This window comes from Bombus pascuorum, chromosome 11 (genome assembly GCF_905332965.1).
Source record: "Bombus pascuorum chromosome 11, iyBomPasc1.1, whole genome shotgun sequence".
Classification (NCBI taxonomy): Eukaryota; Metazoa; Arthropoda; class Insecta; order Hymenoptera; family Apidae; genus Bombus; species Bombus pascuorum.
This window is the reverse complement of record NC_083498.1, coordinates 1,826,047-1,844,586: the sequence shown is the minus strand read 5'-3', so window position 1 is coordinate 1,844,586 and position 18,540 is coordinate 1,826,047.

Below are 18,540 nucleotides of genomic sequence, written 5' to 3'. Positions count from 1 at the left end.
TAAGGTAATACTACATAACGTTATACGTCATAAGGAAATACTACATAACGTTATACGTCATTACGAAATAGTATATAACGTTATACGTTGGTACGTACTAGTATATAATGTTATACGTTAGTACGTAAGAGTATATAACGTTATACGTTTTTACGTAATAGTATATAACGTTATACGTTATAAGCTAATACTACATAACATTATACGTCATTACGTAATACTACATATCGTTATACGATAGTACGTAATGGTCTATAACGTTATACGTCATACGGTAATACTATATAACGATATACGTTAGTACGTAATATTATATAACGATATACGGTATTACCTAATAGTATATAACGTTATACGTTAGTACGTAGTAGTATATAGCGTTATACGTTATTACGTAATACTACATATCGTTATACGTTAGTACGTAATAGTCTACAACGTAGTACGTCATACGGTAATACTATATAACGATATAAGTTAGTACGTTATATTATATAACGATATACGGTAATACCTAATAGTATAGAACGTTATACGTTAGTACGTAGTAGTATATAACGTTATACGTTAGTACGTAGTAGTATATAACGTTATACGTTATTACGTAATAGTATATAACGATATACGGTAATACATAATATTATAGAACGTTATACGTTAGTACGTAGTAGTATATAACGTTATACGTTATTACGTAATAGTATATAACGTTATACGACAGTACGTAATACTACATAACGTTATACGTCATAAGGTAATACTACATAACGTTATACGTCATAAGGTAATACTACATAACGTTATAATATAGTACGTAATAGTATATAACGTTATACGTTAGTACGTAATAGTATATAACGTTATACGTTAGTACGTAATAGTATATAGCGTAATACGTCATATCGGTATAGTATACAACGTTATACTTCATTACGTAATAGAATATAACGTTATACGTTCTAAGGTAATGCTTCATAACGTTATGCGTCAAAAGATTCTACTACATAACGATATACGTCATGACGTAGTAGTATATGACGTTATACGTTACTACGTAATAGTATATAATGTTATACGTTATAAGGCAATACTACATAACAATATACGTCATCAGGTAATACTATATAACGTTACACGATTGTACGTAATAGTATATAATCTTACACGTCATACGGTAATACAATATAACGATATACGTTAGTACGTAATAGTATATAACTTTATACGTTATTACCTAATACTATATAACGTTATACGTTACAACGTAATAGTATATAACGTTATACGTTATTACGTAATAGTATATTACGTTATGCGTTAGTACGTAGTAGTGTATAACGTTTACGTTATAAGATAATACTACATAACGTTATACGTAATTATGTAATACTACATAACGTTGTACGTCATAAGGTAATACGACATAACGTTATACGTCATTACGGAATAGTATATAATGTTATACCTTGTTACGTAATAGTATATCACGTTATACGTTATTGCGTAATAGTATATAACGTTATACGTCATTACGTAATAGTATATAGCGTTATACGATACAAGGTAATAGTTTATAACGTTATACGTTATTACGTAATAGTATATTACATTATGCGTTAGTACGTAGTAATGTATAACGTTTACGTTATAAGGTAATACTACATAACGTTATACGTCATTAGGTAATACTACATAACGTTGTACGTCATAAGGTAATACTACATAACGTTGTACGTCATGGCGGAATATTATATAACGTTAAACGTTAGTACGTAATAGTATATAACAATATACCGTTATTACCTATTAGTATAGAACGTTATACATTAGTACGTAGTATTATATAATGTTATACGTTAGTACGTAATACTATATAATGTTATACGTCATAAGGTAATACCACATAGCGTTATACGTCATTACGTAATAGTATATAACGCTATGCGTTGTAAGGTAATACTACATAACGTTATACGTCATAAGGAAATATTACATAACGTTATACGTCATTACGAAATAGTATATAACGTTGTACGTTGTTACGTACTAGTATATAATGTTATACGTTAGTACATAATACTATATAATGTTATACGTCATAAGGTAATACTACATAGCGTTATACGTTATTACGTATTAGTATATATCGCTATGCGTTATAAGGTAATACTACATAACGTTATACGTCATTACGTAATAGTATATAATGTTATACGTTATTACGTAATAGTATATAACGTTATACGTTTTTACGTAATAGCATGTAACGTTATACGTTATTACGAAATAGTATATAACGTTATACGTTATAAGGTGATACTACCTAACGTTATACGTCACAAGATTCTAATACATAACAATATACGACATTACGTAATAGTATATGACGTTATAGGTTACTACGTAATAGTATATAACGTTATACGTTATAAGCTAATACGACATAACGTTATAAGTCATTACGTAATAGTATATAATGTTATACATTAGTACGCAGTAATATATACCTTTATACGTTATAAGGTAATACTACATAACGTTATCTTTCATTACGTAATAGTTTATTACATTATGCGTTAGTACGTAGTAGTGTATAATGTTTACGTTATAAGGTAATACTACATAACGTTATACGTCATAAGATGCTACTACATAACAATATACGTCATTACGTAATAGTATATGACGTTATACGTTACTATGTAATAGTATATAACGTTATACGTTATAAGCTAATACTACATAAAATTATACGTCATAAGATGCTAATATATAACAATATACGTCATTACGTAATACTACATATCGTTATACGTTAGTACGTAATAGTCTACAACGTTGTACGTCATACGGTAATACTATATAACGATATACGTTAGTACGTTATATTATATAACGATATACGGTAATACCTAATAGTATAGAACGTTATACGTTGGTACGTAGTAGTATATAACGTTATACGTTATTACGTAATAGTATATAACGTTATACGTTATTACGTAATAGTATATAACGTTATACGTTGGTACGTAATAGTATATTACGTTATAGGTTAGTACGTAATACTATATAACGTTATACGTCATAAGGTAATACTACGTAATGTTATACGTCATAAGATTCTAATATATAACAATATACGTCATTACGTAATACTACATATCGTTATACGTTAGTACGTAATAGTCTACAACGTTGCACGTCATACGGTAATACTATATAACGATATACGTTAGTACGTAATATTATATAACGATATACGGTAATACCTAATATTATAGAACGTTATACGTTAGTACGTAGTAGTATATAACGTTATACGTTATTACGTAATAGTATATAACGTTATACGTTATTTCCTAATAGTATAGAACGTTATACGTTAGTACGGAAGACTTTATAACGTTATACGTCATAAGGTAATACTACATAACGTTATACGACCATTAGGTAATACTACGTAACGTTATACGTCATTACATAATAGTATATGACGTTATACGTTACTACGTAACAGTATATAACGTTATACGTCATTACGTAATAGTATATAACGTTATACGTTATAAGGTAATGCTACATAACGTTATACGTCATAAGATTCTACTACATAACGATATACGTCAATACGTAATAGTATATGACGTTATACGTTACTACGTAATAGTATATAACGTTATACGTTATAAGTTAATACTACATAACGTTATACGTCATTACGTAATAGTATATAATGTTATACGTTAGTACGTAATAATATATAATTTTATACGTTATAAGGTAATACTACATAACGTAATACGTCATAAGGTAATACTAAATAACGTTATACGTCATTACGTAAGATTATATAACTTTATACGTTATAAGGTAATACTACATAACGTTATACTTCATTACGTAACAGTATATAACGTTATACGTTATTACGTAATAGTATATTACGTTATACGTTATTACGTAATAGTATATAACTTTATACGACAGTACGTAATACTACATAACATTATACGTCATTACGTAATAGTATATAACGTTATACGTTATTACGTAATAGTATATTACGTTATACGTTATTACGTAATAGTATATAACGTTATACGACAGTACGTAATACTACATAACATTATACGTCATTACGTAATAGTATATAACGTTATACGTTATAAGGTAATAGTATGTTATACGTTACTACATAATAGTATATAACGTTATACGTTATTACGTGATAGTATATATCGTTATACGTTATATGGTAATACTACATAACGTTATACGTCATAAGGTAATACCAAATAACGTTATACGTCATTACGGAATAGTATATAATGTTATACCCTATTACCTTATCGTATATAACGTTATAACTTATTGCGTAATAGTATATTACGTTATGCGTTAGTACGTAATAGTATATAACGTTATACGTTAGTACATAAAAGTATATAACATTATACGTCATAATGTAATAGTATACAACGTTACACGTTATTACATAATAGTATATAACGTTATACGTTATTACGTAATAGTATATAACGTTATACGAAATTGCGTAATAGTATATAACGTTTTACGTTATTACGTAATAGTATATTACGTTATGCGTTAGTGCGTAATAGTGTATAACGTTATACGTTATAAGGTAATACTACATAACTTTATACGTCATTAGGTAATACTACATAACGTTATACGTCATTAGGTAATAATACATAACGTTATACGTCATTACGTAATAGTATATAATGTTATACGCTATTGCGTAATAGTATATAACGTTATACGTTTTTACGTATTAGTATGTAACGATATACGTCATTACGTAATAGTGTATAGCGTTATACGATACAAGGTAACAGTATATAACGTTATACGTCATTACGTAATAGTATATAACGTTATACGTTATAAGGTAATGCTACATAACGTTATACGTCATAAGATTCTACTACATAACGATATACGTCATTACGTAATAGTATATGACGTTATACGTTACTACGTAATAGTATATAACGTTATACGTTATTGCGTAATAGTATATAACGTTATACCTTATTTCGTAATAGTATATTACGTTATGCGTTAGTACGTAATAGTGTATAACGTTTAATGGTAACGTTATAAGGTAATACTACATAACGATATAAGTCATTAGGTAATACTACATAAAGTTGCACGTCATAAGGTAATAATACATAACGTTATACGTCATTACGGAATAGTATATAATGTTATACCCTATTACGTAATAGTATATAACGTTATACGTTATTGCGTAATAGTATATAACGTTATACGTTATTTCGTAATATTATATTACGTTATGCGTTAGTACGTAATAGTGTATAACGTTATACGTTATAAGGTAATACTACATAACGTTATACGTCATTACGTAATAGTATATAACGTTACACGTCATAAGGTAATACTACATAACGTTATACGTAATTAGGTAATACTACATAACGTTGTCGGTCATAAGGTAATACGACATAACGTTATACGTCATTACGGAATAGTATATAATGTTATACCTTGTTACGTAATAGTATATAACGTTATACGTTATTGCGTAATAGTATATAACGTTATACGTCATTACGTAATAGTATATAGCGTTATACGATACAAGGTAATAGTATATAACGTTATACGTTATTACGTAATAGTATATTACATTATGCGTTAGTACGTAGTAATGTTTAACGTTTACGTTATAAGGTAATACTACATAACGTTATACGTCATTAGGTAATACTACATAACGTTGTACGTCATAAGGTAATACTACATAACGTTGTACGTCATGGCGGAATATTATATAACGTTATACGTTAGTACGTAATAGTATATAACAATATACCGTTATTACCTATTAGTATAGAACGTTATACATTATTACGTAGTATTATATAATGTTATACGTTAGTACGTAATACTATATAATGTTATACGTCATAAGGTAATACCACATAGCGTTATACGTCATTACGTAATAGTATATAAAGTTACACGTTATAATATAATACTACATAACGTTATATGTCATTTCGTAAAAGTATATATGCTATACGTTAGTACGCAATAATATATAACTTTATACGTTATAAGGTAATACTACATAACGTTATATGTCATAACGTAATACTACATAACGTTCTACGTCATTACGTAATTGTATATATCGTAATACGTTAGTACGTAACAGTATATAACTTTATACGATATTACGTAATAGTATATTACGTTATACGTTAGTACGTGGTATTATATAATGATATACGTAAGTACATAATACTATATAATGTTATACGTCATAAGGTAATACTACATAGAGTTACAGTAGCGGACAAAAGTTTAAGACGAAATGGAAGAAATAAATAATTGATTTACTTTCCATAAAAAATATAAATACGGTGTTCTACTTTTGGTATTAACTAATTGTACATTTGTTTGTACACTTAGAAAAAAAATTTCATTTTGATATTTTGCTCAATAGCTAAGTTATAAAAAAGGAACGAAATCTGTATAATATTTCGTCGGTCAAAAGTTTAAGACTATACAAAAAATATTAATTTTTGGTTAAAAAATATACACAATTTTTGTTTAAATTCAATATTTTGTTCAATATCCGTTATTTCTTATCCCTTCGGTACATCTTCTTGGCATAGAATCTATTAATTTTTTATATTAATCTACCGTAATATTATTCCAGGCTGTTTCAATCGTAGAGTAAAGTTCATTTAAATTTTTCGGTTTATAACCTTGTACTGTCTTTTTTATGATGCTTCACAAATTCTCGATTGGGTTAATGTCTGGTGATTGCGACGGCCACGGCAGCACGGTGATATTTTCTTCTTGAAAAAACTGTTTCACAACCCGAGCCGTGTGCTTCGGATCATTATCATTTTGAAAAATAAAATCATCACTCATATTGTTGCGTGCAAAAGGTAACATTGTGTTCTTGAGTATGTCCTTGTATTGAAAACGGTCCATAATTCCATTGATACGACATATCGGACCAGGGCCGCTTCGAGAAAAACACGCCCACACCATAACGTTGCCACCACCATGTTTAAGAGTTTTTAAAACGCACTGTGTTTTCAAACTTTCGCCAATTCGACGTCTAACGTACCGTATCCCGTCAGAACAGACGCGATTGAATTTCGATTCGTCAGAAAACAATACCTTTTGCCAATCTTCACTTGTCCAATGCTTATGAGCTTTAGCAAATGCAAGTCGTCTTTTTCGATTCCTAGAACTCAGCAGTGGTTTCTTTTGGGGTTTTCGTCCTCTTAAGTTAAAGTCTTCTAATCTTCTCCTAACAGTTCTAGCACTAATTTGTGTATCGTTTTCATAGTTTATCTCCGCAGCAATATTATTTGCACTACGAAAACGATCCTTTTCGCTCAATCGATGAATCCGGCGATCCATTTTCGGTGTTGTTTTCCGTGGTCTTCCGTTTTTCGGTTGATCGCAATACATGCCTGTCTTTAAACATTTATACCAAGCTTGTTTACAAGCTGTTTCTGACCTGTTCACTATATTTGCTATTTCGGTGAAGGTTTTACTTTGCTTTCGCAGCCTTACGATTTGTTCCCTTTCGTTTTCAAGTAAATTCTTTGATTTACCCATAGTCTGTTCCTACCTAAATGAATTTTAAGCAATAAAAGGTACACTAAACAATGATTTTGACATTCCAGAATCAAAATGTTCAAAAACTGTACTCGTACTCACGTTTTACACAGATCGTCTTAAACTAATGTCCACTGTTTCCAAGTGCTAGGCGGTAACTAACTGTTGTAACTCCTACATTGTTTGTATTTAACAACTGACTGTCTGAGGTTACGAAGGTCAAACATACAGCTACGTTATTCCAAAGAGACAAACCGAATAGAAGAACAATATGCGTATAAGATGTTTGTAATCCGGTTTACAAATCATCGTCTTAAACTTTTGTCCGCTACTGTATACGTCATTACGCAATAGTATATAACGCTATGCGTTATAAGGTAATACTACATAACGTTATACGTCATAAGGAAATATTACATAACGTTATACGTCATTACGAAATAGTATATAACGTTGTACGTTGGTACGTACTAGTATATAATGTTATACGTTAGTACATAATACTATATAATGTTATACGTCATAAGGTAATACTACATAGCGTTATACGTTATTACGTAATAGTATATATCGCTATGCGTTATAAGGTAATACTACATAACGTTATACGTCATTACGTAATAGTATATAATGTTATACGTTATTACGTAATAGTATATAACGTTATACGTTTTTACGTAATGGTATGTAACGTTATACGTTATTACGAAATAGTATATAACGTTATACGTTATAAGGTGATACTACCTAACGTTATACGTCACAAGATTCTAATACATAACAATATACGTCATTACGTAATAGTATATGACGTTATACGTTACTACGTAATAGTATATAACGTTATACGTTATAAGCTAATACGACATAACGTTATAAGTCCTTACGTAATAGTATATAATGTTATACGTTAGTACGCAATAATATATACCTTTATACGTTATAAGGTAATACTACATAACGTTATATTTCATTACGTAATAGTTTATTACGTTATGCGTTAGTACGTAGTAGTGTATAATGTTTACGTTATAAGGTAATACTACATAACGTTATACGTCATAAGATGCTACTACATAACAATATACGTTATTACGTAGTAGTATATGACGTCATACGTTACTATGTAATAGTATATAACGTTATACGTTATAAGCTAATACTACATAACATTATACGTCATAAGATTCTAATATATAACAATATACGTCATTACGTAATACTACATATCGTTATACGTTAGTACGTAATAGTCTACAACGTTGTACGTCATACGGTAATACTATATAACGATATACGTTAGTACGTAATATTATATAACGATATACGGTAATGCCTAATATTATAGAACGTTATACGTTAGTACGTAGTAGTATATAACGTTATACGTTATTACGTAATAGTATATAACGTTATACGTTATTTCCTAATAGTATAGAACGTTATACGTTAGTACGTACTATTATGTAATGTTATAAGATAGTACGTAATACTATATAACGTTATACGTTATAAGGAAATACTACATAACGTTATACGTCATAAGATTCTAATATATAACAATATACGTCATTACGTAATACTACATATCGTTATTCGTTAGTACGTAATAGTCTACAACGTTGTACGTCATACGGTAATACTATATAACGATATACGTTAGTACGTAACATTATATAACGATATACGGTAATACCTAATATTATAGAACGTTATACGTTAGTACGTAGTAGTATATAACGTTATACGTTATTACGTAATAGTATATAACGTTATACGTTATTTCCTAATAGTATAGAACGTTATACGTTAGTACGTACTATTATGTAATGTTATAAGATAGTACGTAATACTATATAACGTTATACGTTATAAGGAAATACTATATAACGTTATACGTCATTATGTAATACTACATAACGTTATACGTCATAAGGAAATACTACATAACGTTATACGTCATTACGAAATAGTATATAACGTTATACGTAGGTACGTAATAGTATATTACGTTATGCGTTAGTACGTAATAGTATAAAACGTTATACGTTATAAGAGAATACTACATGACGTTATATGGCATAACGTAATACTACATAACATTCTACGTCATTACGTAATTGTATATAACGTAATACGTTAGTACGTAATAGTATATAACTTTATACGTTATTACGTAATAGTATATTACGTTATACGTTAGTACGTAGTATTATATAATGATATACGTTAGTACATAATACTATATAATGTTATACGTCATGAGGTAATACTACATAGCGTTATACGTCACTACGTAATAGTATATAACGCTATGCGTTATAAGGTAATACTACATAACGTTATACGTCATAAGGAAATACTACATAACGTTATACGTCATTACGAAATAGTATATAACGTTATACGTTGGTACGTACTAGTATATAATGTTATACGTTAGTACGTAAGAGTATATAACGTTATACGTTTTTACGTAATAGTATATAACGTTATACGTTATAAGCTAATACTACATAACATTATACGTCATTACGTAATACTACATATCGTTATACGATAGTACGTAATGGTCTATAACGTTATACGTCATACGGTAATACTATATAACGATATACGTTAGTACGTAATATTATATAACGATATACGGTATTACCTAATAGTATATAACGTTATACGTTAGTACGTAGTAGTATATAGCGTTATACGTTATTACGTAATACTACATATCGTTATACGTTAGTACGTAATAGTCTACAACGTAGTACGTCATACGGTAATACTATATAACGATATAAGTTAGTACGTTATATTATATAACGATATACGGTAATACCTAATAGTATAGAACGTTATACGTTAGTACGTAGTAGTATATAACGTTATACGTTAGTACGTAGTAGTATATAACGTTATACGTTATTACGTAATAGTATATAACGATATACGGTAATACATAATATTATAGAACGTTATACGTTAGTACGTAGTAGTATATAACGTTATACGTTATTACGTAATAGTATATAACGTTATACGACAGTACGTAATACTACATAACGTTATACGTCATAAGGTAATACTACATAACGTTATACGTCATAAGGTAATACTACATAACGTTATAATATAGTACGTAATAGTATATAACGTTATACGTTAGTACGTAATAGTATATAACGTTATACGTTAGTACGTAATAGTATATAGCGTAATACGTCATATCGGTATAGTATACAACGTTATACTTCATTACGTAATAGAATATAACGTTATACGTTCTAAGGTAATGCTTCATAACGTTATGCGTCAAAAGATTCTACTACATAACGATATACGTCATGACGTAGTAGTATATGACGTTATACGTTACTACGTAATAGTATATAATGTTATACGTTATAAGGCAATACTACATAACAATATACGTCATCAGGTAATACTATATAACGTTACACGATTGTACGTAATAGTATATAATCTTACACGTCATACGGTAATACAATATAACGATATACGTTAGTACGTAATAGTATATAACTTTATACGTTATTACCTAATACTATATAACGTTATACGTTACAACGTAATAGTATATAACGTTATACGTTATTACGTAATAGTATATTACGTTATGCGTTAGTACGTAGTAGTGTATAACGTTTACGTTATAAGATAATACTACATAACGTTATACGTAATTATGTAATACTACATAACGTTGTACGTCATAAGGTAATACGACATAACGTTATACGTCATTACGGAATAGTATATAATGTTATACCTTGTTACGTAATAGTATATCACGTTATACGTTATTGCGTAATAGTATATAACGTTATACGTCATTACGTAATAGTATATAGCGTTATACGATACAAGGTAATAGTTTATAACGTTATACGTTATTACGTAATAGTATATTACATTATGCGTTAGTACGTAGTAATGTATAACGTTTACGTTATAAGGTAATACTACATAACGTTATACGTCATTAGGTAATACTACATAACGTTGTACGTCATAAGGTAATACTACATAACGTTGTACGTCATGGCGGAATATTATATAACGTTAAACGTTAGTACGTAATAGTATATAACAATATACCGTTATTACCTATTAGTATAGAACGTTATACATTAGTACGTAGTATTATATAATGTTATACGTTAGTACGTAATACTATATAATGTTATACGTCATAAGGTAATACCACATAGCGTTATACGTCATTACGTAATAGTATATAACGCTATGCGTTGTAAGGTAATACTACATAACGTTATACGTCATAAGGAAATATTACATAACGTTATACGTCATTACGAAATAGTATATAACGTTGTACGTTGTTACGTACTAGTATATAATGTTATACGTTAGTACATAATACTATATAATGTTATACGTCATAAGGTAATACTACATAGCGTTATACGTTATTACGTATTAGTATATATCGCTATGCGTTATAAGGTAATACTACATAACGTTATACGTCATTACGTAATAGTATATAATGTTATACGTTATTACGTAATAGTATATAACGTTATACGTTTTTACGTAATAGCATGTAACGTTATACGTTATTACGAAATAGTATATAACGTTATACGTTATAAGGTGATACTACCTAACGTTATACGTCACAAGATTCTAATACATAACAATATACGACATTACGTAATAGTATATGACGTTATAGGTTACTACGTAATAGTATATAACGTTATACGTTATAAGCTAATACGACATAACGTTATAAGTCATTACGTAATAGTATATAATGTTATACATTAGTACGCAGTAATATATACCTTTATACGTTATAAGGTAATACTACATAACGTTATCTTTCATTACGTAATAGTTTATTACATTATGCGTTAGTACGTAGTAGTGTATAATGTTTACGTTATAAGGTAATACTACATAACGTTATACGTCATAAGATGCTACTACATAACAATATACGTCATTACGTAATAGTATATGACGTTATACGTTACTATGTAATAGTATATAACGTTATACGTTATAAGCTAATACTACATAAAATTATACGTCATAAGATGCTAATATATAACAATATACGTCATTACGTAATACTACATATCGTTATACGTTAGTACGTAATAGTCTACAACGTTGTACGTCATACGGTAATACTATATAACGATATACGTTAGTACGTTATATTATATAACGATATACGGTAATACCTAATAGTATAGAACGTTATACGTTGGTACGTAGTAGTATATAACGTTATACGTTATTACGTAATAGTATATAACGTTATACGTTATTACGTAATAGTATTTAACGTTATACGTTGGTACGTAATAGTATATTACGTTATAGGTTAGTACGTAATACTATATAACGTTATACGTCATAAGGTAATACTACGTAATGTTATACGTCATAAGATTCTAATATATAACAATATACGTCATTACGTAATACTACATATCGTTATACGTTAGTACGTAATAGTCTACAACGTTGCACGTCATACGGTAATACTATATAACGATATACGTTAGTACGTAATATTATATAACGATATACGGTAATACCTAATATTATAGAACGTTATACGTTAGTACGTAGTAGTATATAACGTTATACGTTATTACGTAATAGTATATAACGTTATACGTTATTTCCTAATAGTATAGAACGTTATACGTTAGTACGTACTATTATGTAATGTTATAAGATAGTACGTAATACTATATAACGTTATACGTTATAAGGTATTACTACGTAACGTTATACGTTATAAGGAAATACTATATAACGTTATACGTCATTAGGTAATACTACATAACTTTGTACGTCATAAGGTAATACTACATAACGTTATACGTCATTAGGTAATACTACATAACTTTGTACGTCATAAGGTAATACTACATAACGTTATACGTCATGAGGGAATATTATATTATGTTTTACCTTATTACGTAATAGTATATAACGTTTTACGTTACTACGTAATAGTATATATCGTTATACGTTTTTACGTAATAGTATGTAACGCTATACGTTATTACGAAATAGTATATTACGTTATTCGTTAGTACGTAATACTATATAACGTTATACGTCATAAGGTATTACTACGTAACGTTATACGTCATAACGTAATAACTCATACCGTTATACGTCATTACGTAATTGTATATAACGATATACGTTTGTACGTAATAGTATATAACATTAAACGTTATTACCTAATAGTATAGAACGTTATACGTTAGTAGGTAGTATTATATAATGTTATACGTTAGTACATAATACTATATAATGTTATACGTCATAAGGAAATACGACATAACGTCATACGTCATTACGCAATGGTATATAACTTTATACGTTATAAGGTAATACTACATAACGTTATAATTCATTACGTAATAGTATATAACGTTATACGTTTTTACGTAATAGTATGTAACGCTATACGTTATTACGAAATAGTATATTACGTTATTCGTTAGTACGTAATACTATATAACGTTATACGTCATAAGGTATTACTACGTAACGTTATACGTTATAAGGAAATACTATATAACGTTATACGTCATTAGGTAATACTACATAACATTGTACGTCATTACGTAATAGTATATGACGTTATACGTTACTACGTAATAGTATATAACGTTATACGTTATAAGCTAGTATTACATAACATTATACGTCATTACGTAATACTACATACCGTTATACGTTAGTACGTAATGGTCTATAACGTTGTACGTCATACGGTAATACTATATAACTATATACGTTAGTACGTAATATTATATAACGATATACGGTATTACCTAATAGTATAGAACGTTATACGTTAGTACGTAGTAGTATATAACGTTACACGTTATTACGTAATAGTATATAACGTTATACGATATTACGTAATAGTATATAACGTTATACGTTATTACGTAATAGTATATTACGTAATGCGTTAGTACGTAATAGTATAAAACGTTATACGTTATAAGGAAATACTACATAACGTTATACGTCATTACGTAATTGTATATAACGTTATACGTTAGTACGTAATAGTATATAACATTATGCGTTATTACATAATAGTATAGAGCGTTATACGTTAATACGTAGTATTATATAATGTTATACGTTAGTACATAATACTATATAATGTTATACGTCATAAGGTAATACTACATAGCGTTATACGTCATGACGGAATATTTTATTATGTTATACCTTATTACGTAATCGTATATAACGTTGTACGTTATTGCGTAATAGTATATAACGTTATACGTTATTACGTAATAGTATATTACGTTATACGTTAGTACGTAATACTATATAACGTTATACGTTATTACCTAATAGTATAGAACGTTATACGTTAGTACGTAGTATTATATAATGTTATAAGTTAGTACGTAGTACTATATAACGTTATACGTTATAAGGAAATGCTACATAACGTTATACGTCATTAGGTAATACTACATAACGTTACACGATAGTACGTAGTAGTATGTAATGTTGCACGTCATACGGTAATACAATATAACGATACACGTTAGTACCTAATAGTATATATCGTTTTACGTTACTACCTAATAGTATAAACGTCATACATATTTACGTAATAGTATGTAACGTTATACGTTATTACGTAATAGTATATTACGTTATACGTTAGTACGTAATACTATATAACGTTATACGTAATAAGATAATGCTACATAACGTTATACGTCATAAGGAAATACTGCATAATGTTATACGTTAGTACGTAATACTATATAACGTTATACGTTATAATGTAATACTACATAACGTTATACGTCATATGGTAATACTACATAACGTTGTACGTCATGACGGAATATTTTATAATGTTATACCTTATTACGTAATGGTATATAACGTTATACGTTATTGCGTAATAGTATATAACGTTATACGTTATTACCTAATAATATAGAACGTTATACGTTAGTACGTAGTATTATATAATGTTATACGTTAGTACACAATACTATATAATGTTATACGTCATAAGGAAATACTACATAACGTCATACGTCATTACGAAATAGTATATAACGTTATACGTAAGTACGAAATAGTATATAACGTTATACGTTATAAGGTAATACTACATATCGTTATACGTCATTACGTAATAGTATATAACGCTATACGTTATAAGGTAATACTATATAACGTTATACGTCATAAGGTAATACTACATAACGTCATACGTCATTACGAAGTAGTATATAACGTTATACGTTAGTACGAAATAGTATATAACGTTATACGTTATAAGGTAATACTACATGCCGTTGTACGTCATTACGTAATAGTATATAACGCTATACGTTATAAGGTAATACTTCATAACGTTATACTTCATTACGTAATAGTATATTACGTTATGCGTTAGTACGTAGCAGTGTATAACGTTTACGTTATAAGGTAATACTACATAACGTTATGCGTCATTATGTAATACTAAATAACGTTGTACGTCATAAGGTAATACTACATAACGTTATACGTCATTACGGAATAGTATATAACGCTATACGTTATAAGGTAATACTACATAACGGTATACATCATTACGTAATTGTATATAACTTTATACGTTATTACGTAATAGTATATTACGTTATACGTTAGTACGTAATACTATATAACGTTATACGTTATAAGGGAATACTACATAACGTTATACGTCATAACGTAATACTACATAACGTTATACGTCATTACGTAATTGTATATAACGTTATACGTTAGTACGTAATAGTATATAACGTTATACGTTATTACCTAATAGTATAGAACGTTATACGTTAGTACGTAATATTATATAATGTTATAAGTTAGTACGTAGTACTATATAACGTTATACGTCATTAGGTAATACTACATAACGTTACACAATAGTACGTAGTAGTATGTAATATTGCACGTCAGACGGTAATACAATATAACGATACACGTTAGTACGTAATAGTAAATAACGTTTTACGTTATTACCTAATAGTATATAACGTCATACATTTTTACGTAATAGTATATAATGTTATACGTTATTACGTAATAGTATATAACGTTATACGTTATTACGTAATAGTATATTACGTTATACGTTTTTACGTAATAGTATATTACGTTATGCGTTAGTAAGTAATAGTATATAACGTTATACGTCATAAGGTAATACTACATAACGTTATACGTCATAGAGAAGTAATACATAACGTCATACGTCATTACGAAATAGTATATAACGTTATACGTTAGTACGTAATAGTATATAACGTTATACGTCTTTACGTAATAGTATATAATGTTATACGTTATTACGTAATAGTATATAACGTTATACGTTTTTACGTAATAGTATGTAACGTTATACGTTATTACGTAATAGTATATTACGTTATACGTTAGTACGTAATGCTATATAACGTTATACGTCATAAGGTAATACTACATGACGTTATACGTCATTGCGTAATAGTAAATAATGTTATACGTTATTACGTAATAGTATATAACGCTATACGTTTTTACGTAATAGTATGTAACGTTATACGTTATTACGTAATAGCATATTACGTTATACGTTAGTACGTAATACTATATAACGTTATACGGCATAAGGTAATACTACATAACGTTATACGTCATAAGGAAAAACTACATAGCGTTATACGTCATTACGACATAGTATATAACGTTGTACGTTAGTACGAAATAGTATATAACGTTATACGTTATAAGGTAATAATACATAACGTTATACGTCATAAGATTCTACTACATAACAATATACGTGATTACGTAATAGTATATGACGTTATACGTTACTACGTAATAGTATATAACGTTATACGTTATAAGCTTATACTACATAACGTTATACGTCATTACGTAATAGTATATAATATTATACGTTATTACGTAATAGTATATTACGTTATACGTTTACGTAATAGTATATTACGTTACGCGTTAGTACGTAGTAGTGTATAACGTTTACGTTATAAGGCACTACTACATAACGTTATACGTCATAAGGTAATATTACATAGCGTTATACTTCATGACGGAATATTTTATAATGTTATACCTTATTACGTAATCATATATAACGTTGTACGTTATTGCGTAATAGTATATAACGTTATACGTCATTACGTAATAGTATATAATGTTATACGTTATGAGGTAATACTACATAACGTTATACGTCATAAGATTCTACTACATAACGTTGTACGTCTTTACGTAATTGTATATAACATTATACGTTATAAGGTAATACTACATAACGGTATGCGTCATTACGTGATAGTATATAATGTTATACGTTATTACGTAATAGTATATAACGTTATACGTTTTTACGTAATAGTATGTAACGTTTACGTTATTACGTAATAGTATATTACGTTATACGTTATGAGGTAATACTACATAACGTTATACGTCATAAGATTCTACTACATAACGTTGTACGTCTTTACGTAATTGTATATAACATTATACGTTAGTACGTAATAGTATATAACGTTATACGTCATTACGTAATAGTATATAATGTTATACGTTATGAGGTAATACTACATAACGTTATACGTCATAAGATTCTACTGATTAACGTTGTACGTCTTTACGTAATTGTATATAACATTATACGTTAGTACGTAATAGTATATATCGTTATACGTCATTAGATAATACTACATAACGTTATACGTCATAAGGTAATACTACATAAAGATATGCGTTAGTAAGTAATAGTATATAACGTTATACGTCATAAGGTAATACTACATAACGTTATACGTC